This window comes from Gossypium arboreum, chromosome 13 (genome assembly GCF_025698485.1).
Source record: "Gossypium arboreum isolate Shixiya-1 chromosome 13, ASM2569848v2, whole genome shotgun sequence".
Lineage (NCBI taxonomy): Eukaryota > Viridiplantae > Streptophyta > Magnoliopsida > Malvales > Malvaceae > Gossypium > Gossypium arboreum.
This window is the reverse complement of record NC_069082.1, coordinates 42,506,673-42,521,404: the sequence shown is the minus strand read 5'-3', so window position 1 is coordinate 42,521,404 and position 14,732 is coordinate 42,506,673. Positions and strand designations below refer to the sequence as shown.

At 36.8% G+C, this 14,732-nt stretch overlaps 1 non-coding gene across 1 annotated transcript; it reads right to left on the bottom strand.

Moving 5' to 3' along the window:
- Nucleotides 1-10,133: 10,133 nt before the first annotated feature.
- LOC128287319 (small nucleolar RNA R71) lies at nt 10,134-10,239 on the bottom strand. Its single transcript, XR_008278019.1, has one exon. It is a non-coding gene; the product is annotated as a small nucleolar RNA R71 (small nucleolar RNA).
- Between the last annotated feature and the right edge of the window lie 4,493 nt (nt 10,240-14,732).

Genomic DNA, 14,732 nt, shown 5'->3' with positions numbered 1-14,732 from the left:
TCATACATGTATCCATTACAGTTTAAATAGCATGCTAAAATACGGTCATACATGTACATATATATATATACATCACATAGGGGCAAAATAATCGTCTTACCATATAAGGGCAAAATAGTCATTTTATCATGTATAGGGGATCAAGGTAAACTTATCGACCCAACAGTAGGTCCACAGTCGTCTCGGATGACCTGTGCAACCTTATCAGTCAAACACAGAAAATGGGCCCAAGGCCCATATTGCGAGCCCATGTGGGCTCACACTCCCGTGTGGCCCACATAGCCAAGAAATGGCTTTGGCCATGTGGATACACAGCTTGGCCCAATATTCTCCACACGTTCGTGTGGTCTACGCGTGTGGGCCCTACATGCTCGTGGGGCCCATACGGCCCACTTTAGCCCAAAATGAGCTCGGCCCAAGAAAGTGCTCATGGGCGGCCTCAATGATTATATGCCCATGTTTAAGTATTCGGTCTACCATACGAGCGAGCGCACGCCCGTGTAGTGTCAACGGTCACTTATTTCGGCTTTTGTCGATCTACGATTAAGGGCGGTGTTTTACACACCTGATGTGATTGAAGTTAACTGCACTCTGAATACTCCTATACCTGGATTCAATCAACAAGCCATTTAATCAGTTATCTAATTCATATATCAAATGGAATCTAACAAAATTCCAACACGATCACAATGGACTCCTCCTTACCGAAAACCAATTGAAACCGTACCTTTGGTTCTTAGGGGATGCACCAATCATCCTTGGTCTTCACCTACACGAAAGTCACAACCTATTTATTACCTACTCTTGGATTATAATGCAACCTCGACTGAACCACACTTACCAATCAATACCATATTCACTTAGTAACTTGTGAATCATTACAACAAGAACCTAAAACACTTACCAAGCAACGATAGAGCAGAGCGTAAATCAGTGATGCAGTGTACAAAGAGCTGAAGAGGAGAATTGAACTGAAACAGTAAACAGAGGGGGGTAACGACAGGAAGAGGATAAGAGTGGTGCTCAGAAAGGAGAAAAGCTGAAAGGGCAGAAGTGAAGCATAGACTTACTTACCAATATTCAGCCAAGGGAATGTGCAAATAGATATACAGCCTGCTAAAGGAAACGAGGAAGAACCAGAGAAGGGGAAAATCAGCAAGAGAGCAAGCCAAAAAGAGAAGAGAAATCTGTCCAAAACCAGAAAAACAAGAGAGGGGAAAAGAAGCAATATTCAGCCAAAGCTCAAAGGGAAATGGTGACTGTCAAGAATCAATTGAGAGAGAGAGAAGAAGAAACAGTTGGTCAGTAAGAGAACAAGCAAGCTCGGGATAACAATAAAATGAGAAAACCCGAATGATCCCTAACAAAAATTGGCCCCAAGAAGAGAGAAAAAAATCAAGAAGCAAAAAAAAAGGCAGAAGTAAAATTCGGCATACTAGGGAAAAATGGTTGACAGAAATTGAAACTAAAGAGAACAACCCAACTCAGCCGAAATTCTTGAATGCCTTCAATTCAATTTCGGCACAACACTCCCTCTCACCTCAACCTCCCAATATTTTCTCCCCAAATCCCTCTATGCCGTCCACTTCCCCCTTAACTACTAAATTCAAACACCACTTAAACACTTCATTAGTTCAAGTTGACTAGAACTCCCACACGGTCTCAGCAGCAAAATAAAATGCTCCACTACCCAAAGCAAGACTCGAACCTCAGACCTCATAGAACAACAACACGCCACCTATCCCCTAGACCTGCAGACCCTTTCTAACATAAAATACCCACATTTATTTAAAAGCCTACTGCCTATAGATAGGGTTTATTCCTTTAAAAAAAAATAAGCTTTTGCACAAGCCAAGGCTTGACCCAAGACTTCTCAGACACTTCTCAGAACACTTAACCACTGAAATAGATACACAGTTGTGTCACTTTCTTGCACAACTAAACATTTATGTGCAGCCTCCTAACTGTTCCCATGCTGAAGACCTAATACTTCTAGGCCAAAAATTTGGGGTGTTACAAAAATAGCAACAGTGTTTTCCAAGCTTGATTTGAGATCCGAGTATTACCAGTTGAGAGTTAAAGAGTCAAATGTGCCGAAAACTACTTTCAGAACAAGGTACGGGCACTATGAATTTCTTGTTATGCCATTTGGATTAACTAATGCCCCTGCTGTTTTCATGGACTTGATGAACCAAATTTTTCGACCATATTTGGATAAATTTGTAGTTGTTTTTATTGATGACATACTAATTTATTCTCGTGGTGAGACCAAGCATGCTGAGCATTTGAGAACTATTTTAAAAACCTTGAGAGACAAATAGTTGTATGCTAAGTTCAATAAAAGTGAGTTTTGGCTTAGAGAAGTTGGATTTTTGGGCCATATTGTCTCAGGTGATGGTATTCAGGTTTATGCAAGTAAAATATCGGCAATTGTTGATTAGAAGCCGCCGAGAAATGTGTCCGAAGTCAGAAGTTTTCTGGGCTTAGCCGGTTATTATTGACGATTTGTTAAAGGATTTTTGATGATTACTTCTTCTATGACAAGATTGTTGCAAAAAGACGTCAAGTTTGAATGGTCCAAAAAATGTCAGCAAAGTTTTGAGAAGCTGAAGGCATTATTGACTGAGGCACCAATTTTAGTGCAACCTGAACTGGGAAAGGAATTTGTGATTTATAGTGACGCGTCACTGAATGGACTAGGATGTGTGTTGATGTAAGAAGGCAAGGTGATAGCTTATGCCTCGAGACAATTCAAGCTACATGAGAAGAATTACCCAACGAATGATTTGGAATTAGTCGCTATTGTGTTTGCTTTAGAGATATGGCGACACCATTTGTACGATGATAAATGTCATGTTTTTACTGACCATAAGAGTTTAAAGTATTTGACGACCCAGAGAGACTTGAACTTATAGCAACGAAGATGGCTCGAGTTGCTGAAAGATTTTGAGTTGGTGATTGACTATCACCCAGGTAAAGCGAATGTAGTCGCAGATGCCTTGAGTAGGAAGACTTTGTTTTCTTTGAAAGCATTAGACACGAGATTGAATTTATCCAATGAAGGTTCTATTCTAGCTGATTTGAGAGCTAGGCCGATGTTTATTTAGCAGATTTGTGAAGCCGATAAATGTGACAGTGGTTTGCAAGCCAATAGAGCTCATTGTGAATCGGCTAGTGATTCAGACTTCCATGTCGGATCTGATGATTGTTTGATATTTTGAGATAGGATTTGTTTACAGAAAAATGATGAACTTATTCAGAAAATTCTTCATGAAGCACATAATGGTTGTTTATCTATACATCCAGGTAGTAAGAAAATGGATAATGACTTGAAGAAAATGTATTGGTGGTCGGGCATGAAAAGAGATATCTCCGAGTTTGTTTCGAGATGTCTGATTTGTCAACAAGTGAAAGCTAAACACAAAGTACCTTTGGGTTTACTTCAACTCGTGATAGTACCCGAGTGGAAATGGGATAGGATTACGATGGATTTTGTAACGGGTTTGCCTATGACTTTGAAAAAGAAAGATGTCGTATGGGTTGTGGTTGATAGATTGATGAAATTGGCTCACTTTATATCGGTACGTATTGATTTTTCACTTGATAAGCTAGCTGAGCTGTACATTGCTGAGATTGTGAGATTGCACGGGGTGCCTATTTCTATTATCTCGAACAGGGATCCGAGGTTTACTTCGATGTTCTGGAAAAAGTTGCAAGAAGCCTTGGGTACGAAATTGAATTTTAGTACTGCATTTCATCCACAGACCGATAGTCAATCTGAAAGGATAATTCAGATACTTGAAGATATACTTCAATGCTGTGTTCTAGAATTCGAGGGTAAAATCTACCATTGGTCGAATTTGCCTACAACAACAACCATCAGTCGAGTATAAAAATGACACCTTATGAGGCATTGTATGGCCGCAAGTGCTGAATGCCTTTGTTTTAGACCAAGCTTAACGAGAAACAAATTCACGGGGTTGACTTGGTTAAGGAAACTGAAGAGAAAGTAAAAGTAAATCGAGATTTTTTGAAAGCTGTTTCCAATAGACAGAAAAGAGATTGAGTTTCAAGTTGGGGATAATGTATTTTTGAAAGTATCTCCGTGGAAGAAGATTATCAGATTTGGCTGTAAAGGCAAGTTGAGTCCACGTTTTATTGGGCCGTATGAAATTATTGACAGAATAGGGCTAGTGGCATATCGGTTAGCTTTACTGACAGAGTTAGAAAGGATTCATAATGTGTTCCATGTGTCGATGTTGTGATGGTATCGTTCCAATCCTTCACATGTGATTTCTCTGATAGAGATTGAAATTCGACTGAATATGATGTACGTCGAAGAACCAATTAAGATTTTTTCTTGAGAGGCTAGACAATTGAAGAATAAAAGTATAGCCTGGAAACACGAAAATTTACACACTTTTTTATGCCCTTTTTAACTTAAATTCATGAAGTTTCGATAAAATTCCTGTCGAAAAATAATTAATTTTTATAAAATATCTAAAATGTACTTAAAATATGAACATGTTGAATTTTAATTAATTTTATAATTAATTTTGATGAATTTTGGTTATTTTCGATAGATTTGCACAAAGGGCGAAAATGACTCGGCAGACACTGCTAGAAGCACAAAACCGAGAAGCAATTTGAAGTATCAAGGTAAATTAATTTTCATCTTAAGACGATCCAAAATTATGTGTATTAATTCATAATATAATTAATTTTAATTTATATCCAATTTAATTTGGGTTAATAAATTATTATTAATTTGAAGTATCAAGCCCCATGTGCTGACCCAAATTAGCTTATTGGCAGATTATTTAGCTTGCAAAACGGCCCTTGAATACTTGTTCAAATAGCATTCAAACCCCTCAACAAATGGTGGCTTTCTAGATTTGCCCCAAGCATAATTTAGCAAGTTTGAAATCATCAAACTTGCCACATGTGTGGTCGGCCAAGGGAGGGATCTTTGGTTGATAATTTTAGCTATTTTTAGCAGCCCTCTTCAGCTATAAAATCCCCCTTAGGCTGAACATTTGAAACACACTTCAATTGATTCACATCTTTTCTCTTGTCTCTCCACTTTCTCTCTTCTTTTCCATTCTAAATTCTCTTGCTCTCTTCTCGATTTCTTCCCTTGGAAAAGGGGTGTTCATCAGCCATTTTGGAGCAACATTGAAGTGTTCATAGCAGCTTTGATCGATGAGGACAACAGAGAACAAAGAATGGAGCAAGCTAGTCAAGCCACGGAAAAACACCGGATTTGATTCTTGTTCCCTATCTCTTTAATTTTTGTTGTTGTTATGATGAACATATCTATGAATATTTATGTTGTTGGAATGATTAATTTAATCAATTTAGCTTGAATTTAATTCGTGTTAGGTTGATTGCATTTCATTTTCTTAAATTGTTAAAATTGTGTTTATGTTGTTACAGGCCTCAGTGAGATGCTTGATTAAGTAAAATCATGACTAAGGTATTCTTGCATTACAATTGTTAGGTAACTAATGAATTAATTATTTAAATAGATTGAAATTGTAATTAATAGACACAGTACTTAATTAGTGCATGTTTAATCATCCAAGGTAGCTGAGGGTTAAATTAGCAATGGTATTGTGACAGCCCAAAATTGACCCTAGTCGGAATGTGGTTTCGGGACCGCAAAACCGAGGCATAAAAATAATTTAATGCTCATTTTGATGCTTATGATATGTGTTAATTCGTGTGTGACATTTTTGATGTTTGATTTAGAGTTATAAATGTGAATTTCACTAGAAAGGACCTAGTAGAAAACTTTGAAAGTATGATGGGGAAATGTGTGATGACTAATTAAAGCATGCATGCAAAACAATGGCCTTGCATGTCAAATATCCCTCTTTTTATAGGAGGTGGCCGGCCATGACAAGGGAGTATGGGCTAAACATGTCATGAAACATGTTTTGTTGGTGCATTAGGGAGAAACAATAAACAAATAAGTATGGGTAATAAAGAAAGAAAAAAAAAATGTGTGTGAGTGAACCCCCCCCATTGCCGTGCATTGAAGAAAAGAAAAGAAAAAAATTTTGCTCATCCATTTCATTCTCTCTTGACCGAAAATACCAAAGAGGAAGGAAGGAATTTTTGCTTCATGTTTGGTTTGGAAGGGGATTAGGAAGAGATTTGGCTATACTTGCATCAAGATTAAGGTATGTTTGAGGTTGTGCCATGAGATTCATGCATGTTTTTAGTTGCTAGCTTGATGTTCTTATTAGCCCATGGTTCAAATCTTTGTTATATCATGGGGATGGTATTTGGCCAAGGTGGATTTTGTGTTAATGCCATTGCATGTTAAATATGAAGCTTGCTAATGGTATATGTGATGGTGGATTGATGGCACTTGGACTTTCTTTTTAGTATTTTTGAGTAAGACATTAAGTTCTTTGCTTAATCATGACCAAAATTATGGTGTTGTGATGTATTCGGTCATGGTATATCCATAAGTATGATTCATGCATGTTGCATGGTAGGTAAGATTTGAGCTTTGGATATGTGTTTATATTTGGATATAAACAACTTGAGATTCGGCCCTTGCACCTACATGAATATATGTTTGCACATGATGTATTGGTATGACATATATACTATTTTAAGGTGTATATTTGCTTGTGATGTTGTTTGGTTATGAAGTAAATGATGATGTGTATTGAGCTACAATATGTAATCGTTAGTTAGTAAAATGTATGCTGTTTTTTTGTGTAGTATTAAGTGTAAAATTGGCCTCAACATAGACATGCATATTCGCCAAATGAAGTAGATTGGTGTGCATGTATTCGGTTAGAGGCAACCATATTGAAGCCTTATCTTGGCTTAGATTATTGACTAAATGGGTAATAAGTGAGGATGGTTGCGAATATACAAACATACATATGCATGTGTAATTGAATTATGAATGTTTAGCAAGATGGTTAAACTAGTTGATTTATTGATTAAGCTCAAGGAGTTAAAGAAGGAGAATCAAGCAAGGGAAAGACGAAGGTCATCGAGTAGCCGACTTGGACTATTTTACCCAACACAAGGTAAGTCACTAAGCATATATTTTGTATTGATTTGAATAGACATAATGTCTATATAATTATGCCGAAAGGAATGATGAATTTATATACATGTATGTATGTGGTGATGGAAGCATTGAATGAAAGGAAAAGAGGTGAGATGTATTGAGTTGTTGATTTGGCACTAAGTGTGCGGGTATAAACATTTGTGATCATGAGAATGGCACTAAGTGTGCGGGTTTAAAACTTGTACAGCACTAAGTGTGCGAGTTTGATCATATAGCACTAAGTGTGCGAGTTGATTATATAGCACTAAGTGTGCGGACTCACTATATGCTTTTGAATCACTATTGACACTGAGTGTGTGACACTATTGAGTTGATCACGGACAGCGGATCGGGTAAGTACCTTGAGTTCATGGCTAATAGGCGCTATGTTTATATTTGGGGTTGAGCTTGGTAAGTTTGAACCTATGTGACAATGTAAATTGAAGTCACGTACATAAGAATTATCGTGGAATGAGTGAAAGGTCATGTAGATGTGTGATTGTGACGAAAACAAAATGGTGTATAGAAATGCTTCAAATATCCTATTGATTAGTATATGGAATGTGAATGTGTAACTTGGTATGTGGTTGAATCGAATGGTCTAAGGAACTATGGTATAGTTCGGTTTGAATGGAGTAATTAGCCTCGTTCCATTTTGTTTCCTTTTGCGATAATGTTATTAATGGTTGGTAGTGCATTGCTTATGACTTACTGAGTTATATACTCATTCGGTGTTTGCTTGTCACCTATTTTAGGTTTCTTGGACTCGACTTTTTGCGTATTCGGGACCGTCATCGAAGTCATCACACCAACTAGCGACTTTTTGGTATCTTCTTCTTAGATGGTCTAAGAGAACATTTCGGCATGTATAGGCTATTATGTTTTGTTTGAACTTGGTATGTAAAATTTTGAATAGCCATGCGAAAATGGCTTATAAATGTTTTGAGCATAATGTTATAATCATTTGGTATGTATATGCTCATTAAGAGGCACGGAAATGTTTGGCAATGACCAGCCATTAGAATGGGTCATCATGATTATATTTTGGACTATATATGAAAAAGGGGTGGTTGAATCATAGAAACTATGTGTTAGAGAAAGTCTACCCTAGAAATAGATGCTGGCAGCAACAGTGATGTGGATGTGAAAAATCACTAAAACTAGTAGGAATGGAATTAAATAGTGAATAAATTATGTAAATGAACCTTGATGAATCTATATTCATATGGAGGAAACGAAACGGTCATATGAGTTGTATGTTAAGTGATATTTGGGTTTTCGTGAAACAGGGCCAGAACGGTTTCTGGATTCCCTGTTCCGACTTTGAAAATTCATTATAAATTAACCCGAGACATTTAGAAATCATTCCATATATGTATAGATTCCTTTTTGAGTATAGTTTCTATAGAAACAAACGGCATCAGTATTTAAGCCCTGCACAGGGAGTTATTCGAGTTGTAACGCACGAAGGTCAGCGTAGTCGACCCCTGTAACATGGGAGACTTTAACTAATAAACTGTACTAATTGGCTTGACCAAAAATTCTAAAAACAAATATGTAGATGGACATATGAGTCTAGCTTCAGGGAAAAATTACGAAACTGATTTTCGAGTTGTAGAACTCAAGTTATGATTTTTGAAGGGACTAGTACACAGATTGGCAGCTTGTCTGGGAAATTATCAATAAGTGGTTTGAAGTTTGTTAACACCTCGTGTTCGACTCTGGCGACGGTCTCGGGTTAGGGGTGTTACAGGTATCTGACGATACAATTGCCTTGCAAAACATGCAAGATTATTGTGATTAAACTGTTTCAAGGTAAGGATACTTTGTTACCTCACATAATCTTTTATGTGCTTATTAAATTGAGTTAATTGTTTGAATTAACATAGGGATTTGTTTAAGAGATTATTTCAATTTAATAAGTATGTATGTGCTATAACATATTTGCCTATTAAGTTTTGTTTAATCAATTGAATTGACATAGAGATATGCCAAAGAGATGAATGGATTTTGGTAGGTGAGTATGTTCATAGGTTAGCAAATTACCAAGTTGCCATGAATTTATTCACAACAATATAAACATGAGTTTAATAATTCTAAGTTAAGAAATGTAATTAATCTAACAAAATTTTCTCATCTTGATTAAAATCGTATTTTGAAATCATGCATTTGAGATTTATTCATTTAGTTACTTGTTTAAAATCTTAGTTTTTAATCACCCTCTTCAAACAAAACATTTTTCTTCACCAAAGTGTTTTAAACATCATTCATAAATAATTCTTTTCATAGTCCCTGTGGGTACGATAACTCGATATTTACTTGTCACTTTATTACTTCTTGCGATTGTGTACACTTGTACATTTCCGTCATTCCAAGTTTTGGCACTGTGGCTGAGGACTATTTTAAAAGACATTATTTGTGAAATTGTAAATTTTTCATTTTGGTCTATTTTTTTCTGTTGAATTTTAATTCCATTTTTTTGTATGTTTGTTTTAGGTGTTTGAGTATTTATCAAATCATTGACTTACTCCTCGTAAACCCTGAAATTGAAAGGACTTTCTGAGAAAGGAGAAGACAAGTGAACCAAAGAAGGACCCAAGATATGAATTTCGAAATTCCAAACCAGAATCCAGGAGGAACATTCGCTTATAATACTCACAATCCGATCATTGTTGTCAATGATAGAGACTGTGCCATTCAACAATATGCCATTCCTCTATTCAACGAGCTCAATTCGAGTATTAGGAGACCTGAAATTGAGGCGCAACAATTTGAGCTGAGTTGGTCATGTTCCAAATGTTGCAAAATATAGGTCAATTTAGTGGGATTCCTACTGAAGATTCACATCTTCATCTTCGGCTATACATGGAACTGAGTGACTCGTTTAGACTAGTCGGGGTGACTAAGGATGCCTTGAGACTGAGATTATTTCCATACTCTTTAAGAGATAGAGCACGAACGTGGTTGAGCTCCCTACTGTTTGGTTCCATAACTACATGGCGAGAGTTGGTTGAACGCTTCTTAATGAAATATTTCCCTCCATCTTTAACCGCCAAGATTCGAAATGAAATCACTTCATTTCAACAACTTGATGCAGAATCTTTATATGAGGCATGGGAGCGGTTCAAGGAGTTACTACAAAAGTGCCCTCATCACGACATTCCTTGATGTGTTCAAATCGAGACCTTCAATATTGGTCTCAATATTCATACTAGAATGATGGTAGATGCTTCAAAAAATGGAGCCCTTCTTTCTAAGTCTTATAACAATGCATACGAGATTATTGAAAGAATTTCCAGTAATAACTATCAGTGGCAGACCAACCGAGCAGCCTTCGAAAGACGAGCAACAGGAGTACATAAAATGGACACACTTGCTTCTTTGGCAGGCCATGTATCCTCTATGTCTTCTATGCTTAAGAACATAACTATTAATGGTTTCAATGGTAATTTGACAGGTCAGCAATTGAACCAGTTCAAGAATATTTCTTGTGAATACTATGGAGATGGCCATTTATTTAAAAATTTCCCATCGAATCAAGAGTCAAATTATTACATGGGAAATCAGAATTGGAATGGCCCGCAATCAAATTTTTACAACTCTTCATGGAAAAATCATCCAATTTCTACATGGAGTAATCAATGGGCGGACCATAGTGACTCTGTTATGCCATTTCGACCAAATTATCCATCAGAATATTCTCAACAAGTGCAACAACCCCCACCAACTAAATCTTTAAGTGATCTTGAGAATCTACTGAAGGCATACATAGTGAAGAATGATACCACTTTAAGAAATTTGGAGAATCATATAGGTCAGCTAACCGATGAACTTCGAAATAAACCCCAAGGTATTTGGCCAAGCAACACAGAAAATCCAAAAAATTTTGGCAAAGAACATTGCAAAACAGTCTCTTTGCCAAGTGGAAAGACATTGGAGCCCAATGTGGTTGAGGTTCAAGATGAGCCTGTTCTAGCTCAAGAGAAAGATGAAGTTCAACGAAGTGTTGAAACTCCTGTATCACAGAAGTTAGATTCATTGATCCTTGATGAGGTAAACTCTAAACCAGTTAGTTCTGATTTTCTAACACCCTTGTCAGATGTAGAAAAATTTTAACAGAAAAGTTGTTCGGTTAAAGCAAAGATTCTACCATTGCCATATCCTCAACGATTCCAGAAGCAACAACGAGATACAGTTGAAAGAAATTTTTGATAACAAGGGGACTTTTAATGACTTCGATTGTAACACCCCGAACCCGAGACCGTCGCCGGAGTCGAACACGAGGTGTTAACAGACTTCAAACCACTTATTGAGAATTTCCCAGACAAGCTGCCAATCTGCATACTAGTCACTTCAAAAGTCAGAACTTGAGTTTTACAACTCGAAAATCAGTTTTGTAATTTTTCCCTGAAACTAGACTCATATTTTCATCTACAGATTTTTTTCTAGAATTTTTTCTCAAGCCAATTAGTACAGTTTATTAGTTAAAGTCTCCCATGTTACAGGGGTCGACTACACTGACCTTCGTGCGTTACAACTCGAATAAATCCCTGTGCAGGGCTTCAATACTGATGCTGTTTGTTTCTATAGAAACTAGACTCAAATAGGAATTTATACATATATGGTATGACTCCTAATTATCTCTGGTTAATTTATAATGAATTTTCAAAGCCGGAACAGGGGATCCAGAAACCGTTCTGGCCCTGTTTCACGAAAACCCAAATCTCTCTTAACATACAACGCATATGACCGTTTCGTTTCTTCCATATGAATATAGATTCATCAAGGTTCATTTACATAATTTATTCACTATTTAATTCCATTCCTACTATTTTTAGTGATTTTTCACATCCACATTACTGTTGCTACCAGCATCTATTTCTAGGGTAGACTTTCTCTAACACATAGTTTCTATGATTCAACCACCCCTTTTTCATATATAGTCCAAAATATAATCATGATGACCCATTCTAATGGCTGGTCATTGCCAAACATTTCCGTGCCTCTTAATGAGCATATACATACCAAATGATTATAACATTATGCTCAAAACATTTATAAGCCATTTTCGCATGGCTATTCAAAATTTTACATACCAAGTTCAAACAAAACATAATAGCCTATACATGCCGAAATGTTCTCTTAGACCATCTAAGAAGAAGATACCAAAAAGTCGCTAGTCGGTGTGATGACTTCGATGACGGTCCCGAATACGCAAAAAGTCGAGTCCAAGAAACCTAAAATAGGTGACAAGCAAACACCGAATGAGTATATAACTCAGTAAGTCATAAGCAATGCACTACCAACCATTAATAACATTATCGCAAAAGGAAACAAAATGGAACGAGGCTAATTACTCCATTCAAACCGAACTATACCATAGTTCCTTAGACCTTTCGATTCAATCATACATCTACATGACCTTTCACTCATTCCGTGATAATTCTTATGTACGTGTCTTCAATTTACATTGTCACATAGGTTCAAACTTACCAAGCTCGACCCCAAATATAAACATAGCGCCTATTAGCCATGAACTCAAGGTACTTACCCGATCCGCTGTCCGTGATCAACTCAATAGTGTCGCACACTCAGTGTCAATAGTGATTCAAAAGCATATAGTGAGTCCGCACACTTAGTGCTATATAATCAACTCGCACACTTAGTGCTACATGATCAAACTCGCACACTTAGTGCTGTACAAGTTTTAAACCCGCACACTTAGTGCCATTCTCATGATCACAAATGTTTATACCCGCACACTTAGTGTCGAAATCAACAACTCAATACATCTCACCTCTTTTCCTTCCATTCAATACTTCCATCACCACATACACACATGTATATAAATTCATCATTCCTTTCGGCATAATTACATAGACATTATGTCTATTCAAATCAATACAAAATATATGCTTAGTGACTTACCTTGTGTTGGGTAAAACAGTCCAAGTCGGCTACTCGATGACCTTCGTCTTTCCCTTGCTTGATTCTCCTTCTTTAACTCCTTGAGCTTAATCAATAAATCAACTAGTTTAACCATCTTGCTAAACATTCATAATTCAATTACACATGCATATGTATGTTTGTATATTCGCAACCATCCTCACTTATTACCCATTTAGTCAATTATCTAAGCCAAGATAAGGCTTCAATACGGTTGCCTCTAACCGAATACATGCACACCAATCTACTTCATTTGGCGAATATGCATGTCTATGTTGAGGCCAATTTTACACTTAATACCACACAAAAAAAACAGCATACATTTTACTAACTAACGATTACATATTGTAGCTCAATACACATCTCTCATTTACTACATAACCAAACATCATCACAAGCAAATATACACCTTGAAATAGTATATATGTCATACCAATTCATCATGTGCAAACACATATTCATGTAGGTGCAAGGGCGAATCTCAAGTTGTTTATATCCAAATATAAACACATATCCAAAGCTCAAATCTTACCTACCATGCAACATGCATGAATCATACTTATGGATATACCATGACCGAATACATCACAACACCATAATTTTGGTCATGATTAAGCAAAGAACTTAATGTCTTACTCAAAAATACTAAAAAGAAAGTCCAAGAGCCATCAATCCACCATCACATATACCATTAACAAGCTTCATATTTAACATGCAATGGCATTAACACAAAATCCACCTTGGCCAAATACCATCCCCATGATATAACAAAGATTTGAACCATGGGCTAATAAGAACATCAAGCTAGTAACTAAAAACATGCATGAATCTCATGGCACAACCTCAAACATACCTTAATCTTGATGCAAGTATAGCCAAACCCTTCCTAATCCTCTTCCAAACCAAACATGAAGCAAAATTCCCTCTTCTTCCTTAGGATTTTCGGTCAAGAGAGAATGAAAGGATGTTCAATTTTTTTCTTTTCTTTTCTTCAATACACGGCAATAGGGGGGGTTCACTCACACACTTTTTTTTCATTCTTTATTACCCATGCTTATTTGTTTATTTCTTTTCTCCCTAATGCACCAACAAAACATGTCTATGACATGTTTTGCCCATCCATCATTGTCATGGCCGCCACCTCTTATAAAAGAGGGATATTTGACATGCAAGGCCATTGTTTTGCATGCATGCTTTAATTAGTCATTACACATTCCCCCATCATACTTCCAAAGTTTTCTACTAGGTCCTTTCTAGTGAAATTCACATTTATAGCTCTAAATCAAAACATCAAAAATGTCACACATGAGTTAACACATATTATAGGCAATAAAATAAATATTAAATTATTTTTATGCCTCGGTTTTGTGGTCCCGAAACCACATTCCGACTAGGGTCGTTTTAAGGCTGTCACAACTCTCCCCCACTTAAGAAATTTTCGTCCCCGAAAATCTTACCGGTAAATAGATTTGGGTATCGCTCTTTCATAGAGTTCTCGGGTTCCCAAGTAGCTTCTTCTATCCCGTGTTTGAGCCATAACACCTTCACCAGCGGAACCCTTTTGTTTCGCAACTCCTTCACTTCACGAGCTAGGATACGAATCGGTTCTTCTTCATAACTCATATCGGCTTGAATTTCAACCTCTGATGGACTAATTACGTGCGACGGATCAGATCTATAGCGTCGAAGCATAGAAACATGAAAGACG